Here is a 16982-nt window from a genome sequence, read left to right as displayed (position 1 = left end):
CTAGTTCTACTATAGCGTCATGTATATAGGACTTGCTCTAATATATTTGAAAGGCAGATTATCATTGTTCTTGTGCTCGAAGTCTGAAGAATTCACATTGTGGGAGTTCATTTATGATATAAATGGCCATTACACAGAGATGAAGTCATTCAATTACAATTAGCCGACCAATATCTTTTAAGAAGCTGTTACTCTAGTTACTTCTGTTGAGCAGTTTCATTTAATTGTAAAAAAGAAAATAAAAATAGTGAAAGTGATAACATTTCTTAAGCATTAAATGCTTGCACTATTCCAAATGCTTTACATTTATTGTCTCATTATCACAATAACTGTGAGGGCCATAGATTATTATCCTTTTATAGATGAAAAACTGAGGCTCAAAACCTAAGCAGTTTATCCAGGGTCACTTACAGAGCTGGTAAACGGTAAAGCCAAGATTCTGAGACAGTCTGACTCTAGACCTCTTTACCAGTGGGCTGTATACTGGTCAACAGGTGTGGCTTTTCATTCACAATAAAAGTATCTGTTTCAATTCCTCAAATGCTTTGAAGCAGTTTTCCCCCCAACTAATAGATTTTTGGCATTTTAAATTTGGTAGCTGCAATAAGCTTATTACAGTTTTTAAAGCAGGTACTATTTATAATATTAGCAATTTGGGAAAGCAGTAGGGAAAATAGTAAATCTGTGTCTAATTAGATTTAACATCATCATCATTCCTATGCATGACTGCTAGGAGGAATACAATGCAAGTTAAAATAGAAGGGCTCCTTCTTTTCTAAAATGTAATTGCACATCTTCTGATAGTCTAGAATTCAAATTGGATATTACCATACTGGCTCTTTAGCATAAAGAGCCAGTATGGTAATATCTTCTTTGTATTTATTTAAGAAAGCTCTCTTTGGTGAGGTGATATGGAAATGAATTAAACCACTGAAGATAAAAGTTTATCTTTGACTTGGTGAGGGAACTCCTAAAGGATAGTGTTAGAGTTTCTCATTAAAAATGGTAAAGCTCAATTAGGTCAGATTGTGAGGACTTTGGAAAAGTCAAATATTCTAAGAGAGACTTTAGTTATCAGTATGCATTTTGTAGCATTAAGATTCTATTTGAACATTTGGGCTTTAGCATTTTTATAAAACCAGTTTGGTTCAGTTTTAAACAGATTCCTCAGTATTTCACTTTATTGGTAATATCTTCCTAAAATTTAGTAAGTGTCAAATCTTGGTATGTTTCTAGTGCAGTATATATTATTATAATGGGAGCTCTCATTTTTGGCATCTGTAGTTGGAAAGGGAGATACTTCTGATATCAGTTAGGGCTTTTGATGTTTTTTTCTTCAAGAAATGAAATAACTGTATTATAATCCTATGAAAAAGCTTCAAACATAATTACCACACCAGTGATACTGTCAAAAAGAAAAAAATAAAAATGAATTTCAAAAGGAGCACAGATGACCAGAAATGGGGCTGAGAGATAAAACTATATTAAAAAAATCACTTTTTGTGCTCTTGGCCTGTTCAGTTGTTTATTCTATTTGTCCCTCACTTCTTTTAGGGAGATATTTTATTTATGGTTATTGGTTATTACTATGAAATAGTTCCTTAAATAGAAGAATTTTTTTTTAGAGGAAGTGTAATAGGGAAGAACAAATCTGACTCCATATTAGATCTGTTTTCCTTTCTTTTTTTAGTTTTCATAAATAGAAGGTTAATGTACATCCTCCATCAATTTCCTGTGTTGTGTAAATGCCATAATTTAAATAACTTAATTTTTTCTTTTCTTCAGTTTTCTCCCTGCCCTCCTCATCCCTCTCTGGGATTTTTTTCAATCGCCTGTACTTTGTGAAGGACCATTCACTAGTCCATATTGTTCTTTGATGTGGCAGGCTTCCAGAAGTTTCTCAGCTGTAGAATTGTCCATGGTTGCAGACAACTCTGGATCTTTTTGACAGAAATGTGTGTATCTTTTATCTGCTAATTATAGAGTCCAAATGTCCTCTCTGTTGTCCTTCTCAGTCCTCCTTTGAATTGGTGTCCTTTGTATTGCAGATGTCACATTTCTCAGAGTGCTTAGCTGTGTGCATTCAACTGAAAGTTGGAAAAAGCCCTAAATACACCAAAATCTTAGATATGTTTGATATTGTAGCTGCCTTTTCCTGACCTTGACATGATACATAGAAGAATGTTTTCTGATTTCCTAACGGTATTTTCTTTCAAGCATTGAGGATGCTAAGGGTGTAGTTTTGTAGTTTCTTGACTAATTTTGGATGTTTTGAGTAGCTTTCAGGAATTTACTATTGTATTCCTTATACCTATTTGGATTATAAAAGCTATATTTCTTTCAGTGCCAAGAAAAATCTAGATTTTTATAGCTTTGACGTTGTTTAACAGTTAAGTGCTGTTTGCTGATTTATTCTGACTGTATCTTGGATGGCAGAGATTTTTATTCATCCTTTCCTTTCAAACTTTATTTAATAAATAGTACATTTTAATGTATCTCAGAACAAAAGTTTACATTCTTTTTATGTATTTTATCTTTGTGCATGGTAATATAAAAAGAATACATGTGATTGTTTTATCACTGCAATAGCAAATTTTGATTGGAAAATTCATGACTTCGGGTATTGTTTATTTAATTTTTCTGGCCTATACATTAAACTACAGTTTAATGTTTCTTCTCTGGTTACACCAGCATTTCAAATGTGAATCAGCATACTTACATACTTTGATTTCTCCAATCTATTAATGTTTCTAAGTACATAAACATCAATTAGCTCACTGAATTAAAGTTCGCAAATGAGTCATCCATGTAATTTGTGACATTTTGAGTTGGCAGGGCCATGAGGAAAGTGTGTTTTTGTTTGTGTGTGAGTTCTTTTATCTCACTGTCTTCAGGTAGTGATGGGGAGTTTGTACAAGTAAAACGAGGAGGCCTGGCAGTGAGCATTGTGAAATGCTAGTCACCGTTATCAGGCTTATACTTCGGACTAGACTGCTTTCCCAGAGAAGTCTCTAGGAGTTGCAGACAGTATACTGATGTTTTTCCTTTTATAAGCGAACCTTTTAATTAGCAGAGTATTAATTAGAGTGTAACTTTTTTTTCTTTGTTTGGTGAAATATATTGAAAACTCTGCAAGATGGACTATACAGGAAAAATTTTAGAGTAAATGATATTAAACTGTGAGGCTGGTTTCTTCAAAGATACAAAATAAATACTAATCAGTGGTCTAAGCAAAATCCAGGAAGGATTTGTGTTAATTTGACAAGTGGGTTTAGAATTCTTTAGCCATTATTTTTTAGAAACCAGCTTTGTTCATACATCCTTTCTGTAATTTGCTTCAGTTTTGATCTTTGATAAAACCAGCTGCAATTTTGTTTCATTAACAAACTTAACTGGTTAACACATGTTTATTTTGGCCTGGTTGTGTCCTTTCTATTAAAAACAGCATAAGCATACGTAGAAACCATGCTGGGCCTTTTCCTGTCTGTAGTTAGAAAGGCGTTTCAGAAGAGCAACTTAATTTTATTTACAAGTTCAATTTTTGTTCCTCTGTGCTATTATAGTAGGTGTACAAACATTTTAGCTCTTGTTCCTCCTGTCAGGGAGGTCTTTTGTTCTTAATCCTCCATCTGTTAGTCCAGTACACCCACCCCCGCTCTTCTTTTTTAGCATTACAAAATCTTAGCATGCAGAAAAAGGTATTGCAGAATTGGTAATTGAGATATCAGTGACTGTTCCATAGTTCAAGGGATGGAATGGGACTAGCCTGGTAAATTTAGATAATGTCTTCCATCTTCTTTGATGTCGGTAAGCTGGCATATGGAAAGCAATGAGGCCTGCAGGAAGGAGGTGAGCCTTGGTCTGGGCTGTCTGTGATACTCACGGTGATGTGGCCTGCGAGCCAGAGGCGACACTTGAATGTGTCTATAGTACTTTCTCATGTCACCAGTCCTGATTTTTGTCCATGGTTGACTGCCATGCTCGTGACCGTCTCGGATCATAAATGAGAATGATGAATTTCAAGAAACGGAGAGTAAGGGTTATAATGGGTAAGAGAAATGGTAGTAAGAGAAGCAAAGAGTTCGCAAACTAAAATCCAGTTGTAAGGACATGCAGTGATGATTCCAGTTTGATATTTGATCAACTTGTTTCCCAAACTGGTATTTTAATAACCATGTAGGAGCTTCTACCTTATATCGAAATCCAACTGCAGCTGTTGAGCTTTGGGATGTGAGTGAAGCAGCAAAATGCAAGATCTGCTAGTGGAAGAGTTGGCAGTTTGAAGAATATGAGCTATTCCAGCTACCGTGCTGGCCAGGCATGAGGAGGATGGGAAAGGTAGGCAGTATAAGGAGCCCGCTGCTTCTCAGGTGGCGCAATGATAAAGAACCTGCCTGCCAAGGTGGGAGAAGCAAGAGACCCCGTTCAGTCCCTGGGTCAGGAAGATCCCCTGGAGGAGGAAATGGCAGCCCACTCCAGTGTTCTTGCCTGGAGAATTCCATGGGCAGAGGAGTCTGGCAGGCTACAGTCCATAGGGTCACAAAGAGTAAGGACGCACTTGAGCATACCTGCACTCACACTCAGTGGGAGCCAGGAAGACGTTTTCCCCTTAACTTTGTAATTTACGAAATTGCAGTACTGCAGATAAGTTGAAAAAGTGCTGTATTTCTTTCATCTAAACTCACCACTTGTTAACATTTTCCCACATTTGTTCTTTCTCTCTTTCCCCTATTTGTGTGTGTGTGTGTGTGTGTGTGTGTGTGTGTGTGTGTGTATTCATACTTATGGCTGAACTATTTGAAAATAATAGAAAACTTGATGTTAAATTATAATAACAATTATATATCAAGGAACATTCTCCAGTGTAACCACAATGATATTATCTCGTGTAGAAATTCAACAGTGAAACAAGAGTATTACATATAATAGACAGTCTGTATTGCTTTAGATGGCCCCAACATGTCGTTTATAGCTTTTGCTTTTGAGTTGGAATCCAGTTAAGCATCTTGCATCACACTTGGTTATCGTGTCTCCTTTAATAGGGACCCGTTTTCCATCTTTTTTTACTTCTCCTGTCAGTGACATTTTTCAACAATTTCGCCCAGTTATTTTTGTAGGATGTCCCACAATTACTGTTAATTAGTCTGATTATGTCCTTATAATTAAGTTCAGAGTCAATATTTTTGGTAAGACTACTACGTGGGTCATGTTGTATATTTTCTTTTTCTGGTCACATCCTTTAAGGTGGTCTTATTACTGGCAGTGCTTATTTGATTAGTTGCTTAAGGTGGTGTCCGCCAGACCTCTATTTATCAAGGCATCTTTTTCCTTTTGTAGTGAATAAGTAATTTGTACAGTATCTCATAATTCTCTGAGACCATGTGAATAACCTTTCATCCAGTGTATATTAGTTTTCCATTACTTGCTGTGACAGATTACCACAAATTTAGTAGGTTGAAACACTGCAAATTTATTGTCTTACAGTTCTTTTGATTGGAAGCCCAACATGGGTCCCATAGGATTGAGGGCAACGTGTCAGTAGTTCTGTGTTCCTTTCTTGGGGCTCTGGGGGAGAATCCGTTCCTTCACCATTTCCCACTTCTACAGGCTGCTTGCATTTCCTGACTAATGGCCTCTCCCTTCACCTTCAGAGTCAGCAACATCTCATCACTCTGACCATTTTACCATAGTCACATCTTTCCTCGACCAGCAGCCTGGGCAGCTTTTCAAGGATTCATGTGGTTAGATTGGGGCCACTTAGATAATCCAGGATAATCTCCCCATCTCAAAGTCTTTAACTTAATCACAGTCATAAAGGTCATTTTGCCATGTAAGGTGACAGATTGACAAGTTCTTGGCATTAGGAATGGATCTTGGGAGCGGGGGTGGCATTATTCTGCCTGCCACACAGTGGTTTCAATATCCTCACTTAATTCAACTCTTACATTAGAGGTTGCAAATCTTTGAAGATTTTGGTGCTGTAGTGTAACAACATGGTTTAAGTCTGCTTAGAAAGGAGTGAAGGCTGGGAGTCAGACGGCTTGCGTTCTAGGTCTGTTGGTGCATTCTGAATCATTTCCATGAGGGCGGGAACAGGGCCTGCACCCCACTTCCGCTTAGTGTTTCTTTACTTCCAAGTCGAAGAACTAAAGGACAGGTTTGGCAGTAATAGCTTGAGAGGAGTCTGGATATCCAAAATGTTTTCTAACAGAGTACATTTAAAGTTGTAGATAAGGCTCTTTCATTTAAATACTCACAGAGTGCAGGAAAATATATGACAGCTTAATATGGGAGACTCTTTGGTGATGTTTTGAAGACTAAGTAACGTCTGAAGAGTTTTATGTCTATTATTTAAATCCTAATCCTCAGTTAGAGAACTCTAAATAGGCCAATAAAGAAATTGACTTATTTAAAAAAGAATAATATGTTGGTCACAATGTTTTGTGTCAATTATACCTCAATAAAGTTGCAAGAAAAAAAGAAAAATATGCAGGTGAATGTCTGTTATGTTCTTTCAGTTCTTAGTAAAAACTGAGGAGGAAAAAAATCACATCAAAATTCACAAAGGCATTGAACCTTCATTTCCTTTCATTCCACAGTGTTTTAGTAGAATCTTCTGTAATAGCTGCAATTAGTTGGCATGCTCTGGTAATACTGACCTTTTCAGTTGTTAAAGAATAACTGTTTGTTATCCACCTGTAAATGTGCTTTCTAGAGCTGATAAAAAAAGATAATCTTCTCATCTGACGAGCTCTGACCCTCTGTAAACCTCCCTTCCAACTTATTTTCCACCAGCTACTGAAATACAACAAGATGCCAACAAGTACATCCTCACAGAGCATTTATACCAACTTATACAAAATCATCTCTTTATTGGAAAATTGTGTAATGTCTTGATTTCAATTTAACATAGCATGTTGGTTAGCAATAAATCTTGTTAGGGTAGGAACGCAAGCTATAGGCAGTTTGCAGAACATCGATCAGGGGTAAATCACATGTATTTTTCCAGCTTCTAAAAATTTCAAAGCAAAATGAAATAAATAGTTATCATCAAGACCACCACTTTCTAGGTTGTTTTACAATCTGACATAGTAGAACATCACCATGTATCGTGCAGTTAAGTGCCTTGACTCTTCTAAAATACATTGTTTGTGCCTGTGACTATTTCAGTTCCAAGTTCTGTCTGTGATACACAACAAAAGCAAAAGAATGTGGTTAAAACTTGGTACTTGTGCCTTGTAAAATAGCATAATAAACAGCTCAGATTTGAAGGCTGTGCAGGAAACATGCAAGAAGATATTAGTATGAAATATTGATACTCAGTGCCTGGTTAGTACTTACTATGTACCAGGTAAATTTCTAAGTATTTAATATATACAAAATAACTTTACGTGAACCCTGAGAGATAAGTACTGTTACTGATGGAATTTTACAGATGAAGAAACAGTCCAGAGATGTTACCTTGCCCAGGAGGACACAGGAAGTGTCAGAGCTAGTGTTTCAGCCTGGCATACAGCGTGGAGTACAGCCACTTCACACCTTCTAGTCTTCTTACTTATTTGGACGGAACCAGCACATACCTATTGAATTCTTATATAAAGCTCTGTACTAAGTGCTATAAAACTTACATAGTATAAGCTGTATTCAAATTGTAGTTAGAATTACCAGTTGCTGCTAACTGCTAAGTCGCTTCAGTCGTGTCCGACTCTGTGCGACCCCATAGACGGCAGCCCACCAGGCTCCCCTGTCCCTGGGATTCTCCAGGCAAGAACACTGGAGTGGGTTGCCATTTCCTTCTCCAATGCATGAAAGTGAAAAGTGAAAGTGAAGTCGCTCAGTCGTGTCCGACCCTTAGCGACCCCATGGACTGCAGCCTACCAGGCTCCTCTGTCCATGGGATTTTCCAGGCAAGAGTACTGGAGTGGGCTGCCATTGCCTTCTCCGAACATACAGCTGTGCGGTACCTTTTCAAAAGACCAGTGCGGTGATCTTCATTTTCACAGTGATTGAAAATTAATTTTCTTCAGGAATGAGTAATAACAGCCAACGTTTATATACTGCTTACTGTGAGTCAGACACTACTTAAAGTGCTTTACCTACTTGGCTGTGATGTAGTACTTCTTTGCTTTCTTACGAGGGAGGGGACTGAAGCACATGAGGTTAAAGGACTTGTCCAAAATCACATGGCTGTTGTGTGGGGAAGTAGAGCCAGGGTTCAGGTCCAGGCATCTTGGCTCCACAGTCTGTACGCTTAAGCCTTATGCTATACTCCCTCATATTTTCCTCAAGAAGAAAACTTCTTTTAAAGAAAGGGTATTGAAAAGAGTACACATTAAGTTCTTATAAACCTGGACCTCTAAATGCCTTTTAAGTGTTTATAATAGGAGTCACTGAAAAGACTTAAAATTTGTAGTGTGATCCCATCTAATGTAGCTTTTCCCAAACATCCTTCTGAGGTAGAAGGAAATGGTACTCTTTAAGATGATAAGGATGCTAATAACATTCTGAGTTTTAAAGTTCCTGAGAGATTCTGGAATTTGACTTGCTTAGCCTACAGTTTCCCAAAATGGTTTGATAATGGGCCCTCCTCTTTCTCCTCACTCCTCACAGTAGCCGTTCACTTGTCTAGAAATCTTTACATTTGGTTAAACACAGTTTGAATAGTGCTAATGTCAGGTTTTAAGTCTGAATTTTGGCAATAAGGAGTTCATGATCTGAGCCACAGTCAACTCCCGGTCTTTTTTTTGCTGACTGTATAGAGCTTCTCCATCTTTGGCTGCAAAGAGTATAATCAGTCTGATTTTGGTGTTGGCCATCTGGTGATGTCCATGTGTAGAGTCTACTCTTGTGTTGTTGGAAGAGGGTGTTTGCTATGACCAGTGCGTTCTCTTGGCAAAACTCTATTAGCCTTTGCCCTGCTTCATTCTGTACTCCAAGGCCAAATTTCCCTGTTACTCCAGGTGTTTCTTGACTTCCTACTTTTGCATTCCAGTCCCCTATAACGATAAGGACATCTTTTTTGGGTGTTAGTTCTAAAAAGTCTTGTAGGTCTTCATAGAACCGTTCAACTTCAGCTTCTTCAGCGTTATTGGTTGGAACATAGGCTCGGATTACCGTGATATTGAATGGTTTGCCTTGGAAACGAAGAGATCATTCTCTTGTTTTTGAGATTTCATCCAAGTACTGCATTTCAGACTCTTTTGTTGATCATGATGGCTACTCCATTTCTTCTAAGGGATTCCTGCCCACAGTAGTAGACATAATGGTCATCTGAGTTAAATTCACCCATTCCAGTCCATCTTAGTTCGCTGATTCCTAGAATGTCTCTTGCCATCTACTGTTTGACCACTTCCAATTTGCCTTGATTCATGGACCTAACATTCCAGTTTCCTATGCAATATTCCTCTTTATAGCATCGGACCTTGCTTCTATCACCAGTCACATCCACAACTGGGTATTGATTTTGCTTTGGCTCCATTGCTTCATTCTTTCTGGAGTTTTTTCTCCACTGATCTCCAGTAGCATATTGGGTACCTACTGACCTGGGGAGTTCCTCTTTCAGTATCCTATCATTTTGCCTTTTCATACTGTTCATCGGGTTTTCAAGGCTTGAGAAACCTGTATGCAGGTCAGGAAGCAGCAGTTAGAACTGGACATGGAACAACAGACTGGTTCCAAATAGGAAAAGGAGTACGTCAAGGCTGTATATTGTCACCCTGCTTATTTAACTTACATGCAGAGTACATCATGAGAAACGCTGGGCTGGAAGAAGCACAAGCTGGAATCAAGATTGCCAGGAGAAATATCAATAACCTCAGATATGCAGATGACACCACCCTTTTGGCAGAAAGTGAAGAGGAACTAAAAAGCTTCTTGATGAAAATGAGAGAGGAGAGTGAAAAAGTTGGCTTAAAATTCAACATTCAGAAAACTAAGATCATGGCATCTGGTCCCATCACTTCATGGCAAATAGATGGGGAAATAGTGGAAACAGTGTCAGGCTTTATTTTGGGGGGGCTCCAAAATCACTGCTGATGGTGATTGCAGCCATGAAATTAAAAGATGCTTACTCCTTGGAAGAAAAGTTATGACCAACCTAGATAGCATATTAAAAAGCAGAGACATTACTTTGCCAACAAAGGTCCGTCTAGTAAAGGCTATGGTTTTTCCAGTGGTCATGTATGGATGTGAGAGTTGGGCTATAAAGAAAGTTGAGTGCCGAAGAATTGATGCTTTTGAACTGTGGTGTTGGAGAAGACTCTTGAGAGTCCTTGGACTGCATGGAGATCCAGTCAGTCCATCCTAAAGGAGATCAGTCCTGGGTGTTCATTGGAAGGAGTGATGTTGAAGATGAAACTCCAATACTTTGGCCACCTCATGCTAAGAGTTGACTTATTGGAAAAGACCCTGATGCTGGGAAGGATTAGGGGCAGGAGGAGAAGGGGATGACAGAGGATGAGATGGCTGGATGGCATCAGCGACTCAATGGACATGAGTTTGAGTAAACTCCGGGAGTTGGTGATGGACAGGGGACCCTGGCGTGCTGTGATTCATGGGGTCGCAAAGAGTTAGACATGACTGAGCAACTGAACTGAACTGAATGTCAGGTTATACTGCTAAGTCCTTTCCTCATTTCTCCCAAATACTCATCCCAAGAGAAGCCACTGACTAATCCACTTTGGGTTTGTGCTTCAGAAGAGAAAACCTCAAATCATCATTTTCATTCTTGTCTTTGTTATGAATTTGTAAAGTGTTAGTCGCTTAGTCATGTCTCACTCTTTGTGACTCCATGGACTGGAGCCCACCAGGCTCCTTTGTCCATGGGATTCTCCAGGCGAGAATACTGGAGTGGCTAACGCATTCACTTCTCCAGGGAATCTTCCTGATCCAGAAATCAAACATGAGTCTTCTGCATTGCAAGCAGATTCTTTACTGTCTGAGCCACCAGGGAAGCCCTAATGAGTGAAACCATTGTGTAGTTCTTCAACTAGAGAATACCATTTTAGAGTAGCATTTTTTTCGAGGTCACCAAGTTCTGGGGTTTTAAGTTGAGGTCCCAGTTTTCCTTTTAGGGGGTTGTGAACTTCTGAAATTGTATACAGAATGTTAGACTTACATGTTTTATGAGTATTTTTCTGAAGCCTCTCATCTCTCCCCTCCTTCAGCAGGTCACTTGACTTTAGACCAGTGGTTTCCCGACTTTGCTGCCTGTTGGAATCATTGGAAGTGCTTTTAAAAATTCCATGCCCAGACCACATTCACCTATTAACACACAGTGTCTGGGTGGGAGGCAGGCATGAGAACTTTTTAACAATCTCTGGAGGGATGCCAGTGTGAGGGAAAAGTTTAGGAATCACTGCCTGAGGCTAACTTTCTTCTTTTATAGATGAGCAAACAGGGGCTACTTTGTGGTTGAGGAAACAATCTAAATATGTTAATTGGACAGGGTCCCCACTGTTGCTAAACGAGATCTTAGAGACTGTGCGAGAAAGGAGTCTTAGGAAGAAGCAGCTCTGGGGGCAGAATGCTTTGGTTCAAATCCCGACTTTTCCACGGACAAGTAGTCTTTGTCTTGGTTTTCTCAGCTGACAAATGGAGATGATAAAAGCATAGGGTAGTTTTGCTGCACTAGAAAGGGCAGGTGAGCAGAGTCCAGCCCTGGGGGAGGCACAGTTGCCCCTGGCCTTTGAAGGAAAAGTGATACCCTCATCACCTCATAAGGAACGCCTCCTTTCCTACTGGAGCTTTGCTGTAGTCACACAGGCCACCAATGGCTACAATTCGCGTTTCTTTGTTGTTTTTTTCCCTCATTTCTTGTTACTTAAATAATAAGAAAAAGAGTATGTTTTCTAGAGTAACACATGTTTATTGTACAGGTTTTGAAGAATACAGAAAAGTTCAGGGATGGTATACTATGTAAATTTCACTCCAAAGATAACTAGCATTAAAAGTTTGTATCGCCTTCCAGTCTTTTCCCTCCTACGTGTGTATTTGTTCTATTTAAATAAAAAGATGTTAGCTGTATAATTTTATATCTGGCTTTGTACATTTAAAATATGTTGTAAACCTTTCCCCATATTAATTCTTTGAAGTGTGACCTTAAAAGACTGGTAGTATTTCGTATGTCTTTGTTGCTTAACATTTAAGATGTTCCTAACTTTTTTGCTATTACAAGTAATCTTGCTACTAAAAATTTGTGTATGCATGGGTAATTATGTCTCATAGGATAGATTATTAGAGGAGTATACTGGGGCAGGAACATTAATTCATCTTCTATGACTTGTGAAATATATGGTAAAGAATGCTTCAAAAGGTAGTACCAGTTTATACTCTTGGACAGAGTATGAGAGTCCTTGGGCATCCACTTGCTTCAGTTCAGTTCAGTGGCTCAGTTGTGTCTGAGTCTTTGCAGCCCCATGGACTGCAGCACGCCAGGCTTCCCTGTCCATCACCAACTCCCAGAGCTTGCTCATACCTGCTTCTTCACCCTTATTTATTTATTTATTTATTTTGGCTGCACCGAGTCTTACTTGTGGCATGTGGGATTTAGTTACCCGACCAGGGATCAAACCTCGGCCCCCTGCATTGAGAGTGCAGAATCCCAGCCACTGGACCACCAGGGAAGTCGCGGCCTCATCCTTAGTTTTTATCTTGCCAATGTGGTAGACGGAAGAGTGGATCCCTCTGACTTTACTTTGTATTTCTGTGATTACGAATGACTTGCATGTTTTTGTTTAGTGGTCATTGCTCAACAGCTGTAGTGTTGTGGTTATCCATTCTTCATTCCTGTGCCCTGGAGGCAACCATCTTCAACCCTTCAACCATATTTAGTCATTTCTTCTGGAAGTTAGAGTTCTTTGTTTTTAAACGGCATTCTTATAATGCTGTTTCTTGAATTTCAGTTTTAGACATTCTCTATTGACTTCTTGCCAGGGGAAATAAGGATAAATTTCTCATACACCCTTCCCTTTCCCATTGCCCTTCTCATCTCAATGTAGTTAGGTCATCATTTTTGCTTAAGTATTTGAATTTAGTGTGCAAATATTGTTTAGTTGTGCCTTGAAGTATAGTGTTACCAATTTTTGTGATTTTTGTTGTTTTTTTAAATAAGTGAATATTTATTTATTTATGACTGTACTGGGTCTTGGTTGCTCTGTGGGCTTTTCTCTAGCTGCAGTGAGTGGGGCCACTGTCTGGTTGTGGTGCGCGAGCTTCTCACTGCAGGGGTTCTCCTGTTGCAGAGCATAGGCTCTAGGGTGGGCGGTCTTCAGTAGTGGCAGCTCCCAGGCTCGAGAGCGCAGGCTCAGTAGTTGTAGTGCACGCACTTAGTTGCTCTTCAGCATGTGGGATCTTCCAGGATCAGATATCAAACACATGTCCTCTGCACTGGCGGGTGATTCTTTACCACTGAGTCACTAGGGAAACCCTGTTTTTTGTTTTGTTTAGAAAATTCTCCATCCTGAGTTCAGAGAGACATTTACTGTTTTTTCCTTCTAATTTTTTGTTTGTCTTTATACTTAAATCCTTAAAATCATCTGCAGTTTTAATTTTGGTAAGTGATGTAAGGGTCTCTTGTTGTTGTGTTGTTTTTAATAGCTGACATTGTTCCAGGATCATATAATGATATTCTTACTTTCCCCACTAATTTATGATACCTTAAAAAAAATCACATCATAACTTTTTATCTGTCAGAAAGCTAGATCGCTCTTAATACTCAGCTTCATTTTTACCTTTGACAATTGTAATTCAGTTAACTTTGTAACATTTATTTCACTTAACCTCATTTAGCCTGTGGAACTGTCTTCCAATTTTGCTTTGGAATGTAGGGGAGGACAGAGGAGGCAAAAGGCAAGTGGCCTCTACGGTACAGTATTCCCATTTTCAAAGACTTATGGAATACATATCACTTGAAATCATTTGCTGTCTAAATTCTGTGCATCTCTAGAGAGTCTTAGCCCTATTATGTCAGCCTGTATTTCACTAATTCCTTATGATTATTTTGTGAAACTGAGGGTTCAGAAAAGGATGTATTTTACCCAATTAGCTGTTGTTTTTAATGACATGAAGTGCATTTGTCAGAGATCCTTGCTGTGTTAAACCTGCCACAGTTGGAAGAGAGTGGGTTTCCTCTTGGGCATGCCTGAGCTGTTGCCCTGCCATTGGATCTTTGCAACTACCCCACTGTCATTCGGTATTGCCCAAAAGTTTATACTGGGCTATGAATTTCCTAAATTTACCTCTGTTATTAAGATTTCTGTTTTATTCCATTGTGATCAGAGAATACAATTTATATGATTTAAGTTCTTTTATATTTATGCCTAACATGTGATCTGTCCTGAAAAATGTTCTGTATGCTCTTGAGAGGAATGTGTATTCTGCTATTGTTGTGTGACAACATCTGTAGATGTCTGTTAGGTCTGCTTGGTTTGTAGTGCTGTTCAAGACTTCTGTTTCCTTGCTGATCTTCTGCTTGATTATTTAATTATTGAAAGTGTAATATTGATGACTCCAACTGTTACTGTTGAATTGTCTGCTTCTTTCATTATTACCAGTTTTACTTACTACTTAGTGTGTTTTCAGGCTCTGTTGTCAGGTGTGTGTGTATATATATATACATGGTTAATATTGTTATATTTTCTTGATACATTGATCCTTTCATCATTATACAATATCCTTATTTTCTTTTGGTAACAATTTTTATGTTAAAATATTTTTTTCTGATAGTAATATAATATAACCACTTCACCTTTGTTTGGTTATTATTTTCACGGTTTATCTTCTTCCTTTCTTTTACTTTCTATTTATTTATATCTTTGAATCTAAGGTGTACCTCTTGTATACAGTATAAACAGTCCTGCCATGAAGACTTGAATACAAGTATTTGAATCTGTGTTCTCTTTTCTTTTGGATGTATACCTAGGAGTGGAATTGTTGAGTCATACGATAATACTGTGTTTAATTTTTTGAGGAACTCCCTAGGTGCTTTCAACAGTGGCTGCACCATTTTACATTCCTACCAGCAATGTTTTGAGGGTTCCAGGCCAACACTTGTTCTTTCTCTCTTTCTTAACTAGTGCTCCCTTATTTTCCTTTTCAGAATTTTCACGGTTAGTTGTGCTTATTTTTCCACATAGACTTTATTTATTATTATTATTTTGTTTTCTTTCTGGTTGTGTCACACGGCTTGTGGGCCCTTAGTTCCCCAACCAGGAATCGAACCTGCACCCCCTGCATTGGAAATGTGGATTCTTAACCACAGGACTGCCAGGGAAGTTCTCCACATATACTTTAGAATGAGCTGCTTAGTTCTCAAAAGATCTTGTAATTTTATTGGAGCTTTTAGGGTATAGAGTGGCATTCTTATAATAATACTGAAGCTTATACCAAAGAACAGATGTATCTTCCATTTTTTGATATGTTTTATTACTTTTATTACTTTTAATATGTTTTATTTCTTTATTGTGGAAAATTTAAAGCATATGAAAAACCAAGAGCAATGCTCACCCATTACCATGACAATAATTCCTCATGACCACTCATGTTTCATTTATATCCCTACACACTGTCCCTAGCCCCGCCACTGCTGAATTATTTTGAAGCAAATCCAAACACATTTTGTTTATAAATATTTCTGTAATATAACCATTATCATCCATTTAAAGTCTTGTGTGTGAATGTAAGTGTGTAGACTGTAGAGTATGAGCAATGTGTACCGAAGGATTTTAACTTTCTGTTAAATTAATTCCTGGATATGCTGCTATTTTTAGGCTGCTATTATAAATAGAAACTCGTTACCCTTTCTAATTGACTCTTTTTAAAATACAGATAGTTTTTGATTTTTTAAATACAAGATAGCTGTTGATTTTTGTGTATTAATTTTGTACCTAGCCACCTTACTGAGTTCTTTTTGTGTTCATAATAGTTTTTAGTTATTATCTTGGGTGTTTTGGGCAAGTAATGCTCTATTGGCAAATAATGATCATTTAAATTCTATTTCCTCCTTGCTAATTTATATATCTGAAATTTTTCTATAGTCTGTTTTTATCAGCTTTAGTACTTCCTTAATGATGTTAAAAAATACTGGTGACAGTGGATATGTTTTGGGGGAATACTTCATTATCTCTCAAATATGATACTGTCTTATGTATTTATCATGTTGATAAAGAAATTTATCAAGTATAGATTTTTAATTTTATTTTTTAATAATTAAATTTATTTAATTGAAATACATTTAAAATTAAATTAAATTAAAAAATAAATTAAAATTGTTTAGTTTATCTTTTCAGCATTTATGGAGATAGTGATTTTTCTTTGATCTTTAATATGATAAATTATAATAACTGATTTTCTAATATTAACCATTCTTGCTTTCTGAGTATGAATTGTAGATGTTCATGTGTGTTATTTGTTTAAAGAATGACATTCATTTTAATAGCAAATTTTCCTGGCATATTTAAAATTTTCAGTCTTAGTAAATTCACTCACACATTTTAGAAACATGTCTGTTCTGTAAAGAAGCATTCTTATTAGTAAGTTATTTCCTGGTGCCCATCTTTTTGTTAAGCTCGTATTAGAGGACAGTATTCAATATTGTGTGTGTGTGTGTTAGTGAGAGAGAGAGGGAGTGCATACACATGGGTGCTTGAGGAAGAGCAATATAACGCACTATTGGGTTTTAGAAGCTATGATATAATAAATTGTAATGCACGATATATCCACATCTTTGTTGTAACAAACTATAATGTAGTAATTTTTTACTAAAACAATTTAAATATTTTTACCATTAAATTGAAATCAACATGTCTGTTTTTTAATAGAAATGTCAATTATGATTTAATGAGATAATACATTGGAGCACCTAACTTGGTACCTGTTCAGTAAGAGATGAGCTAGTTATTTTGGACATGTATAAACTCTGAAAAAAAATTTTACATTAATTATTTTATTTGTAGCTTTGAAATTTTTAATGAAGCACATTTTGG

The 16982-nt window shown here is 37.5% G+C and overlaps 1 protein-coding gene and 1 long non-coding RNA gene across 10 annotated transcripts in view; both read left to right on the top strand.

Annotated features, from left to right (window-relative positions):
• Positions 1-16982, top strand: part of KAT6B (lysine acetyltransferase 6B) — a 185332-nt gene that overhangs the window by 18670 nt on the left and 149680 nt on the right. The gene's annotated exons all lie outside the window — the stretch shown is intronic.
• LOC145536179 (uncharacterized) overlaps positions 6405-16982 on the top strand; it is a 55983-nt gene continuing 45405 nt past the window's right edge. Inside the window, exon 1 of the long non-coding RNA XR_014075686.1 lies at positions 6405-7697. This is a non-coding gene — a long non-coding RNA (uncharacterized LOC145536179). The remainder of the gene's footprint in view (positions 7698-16982) is intronic.

This window comes from Giraffa tippelskirchi, chromosome 2, assembly GCF_054371585.1.
Source record: "Giraffa tippelskirchi isolate mGirTip1 chromosome 2, T2T-mGirTip1v1.2.pri, whole genome shotgun sequence".
NCBI lineage: Eukaryota > Metazoa > Chordata > Mammalia > Artiodactyla > Giraffidae > Giraffa > Giraffa tippelskirchi.
The sequence above is the reverse complement of the archived record's forward strand: the minus strand, read 5'-3'. Positions and strand labels throughout refer to the sequence as shown.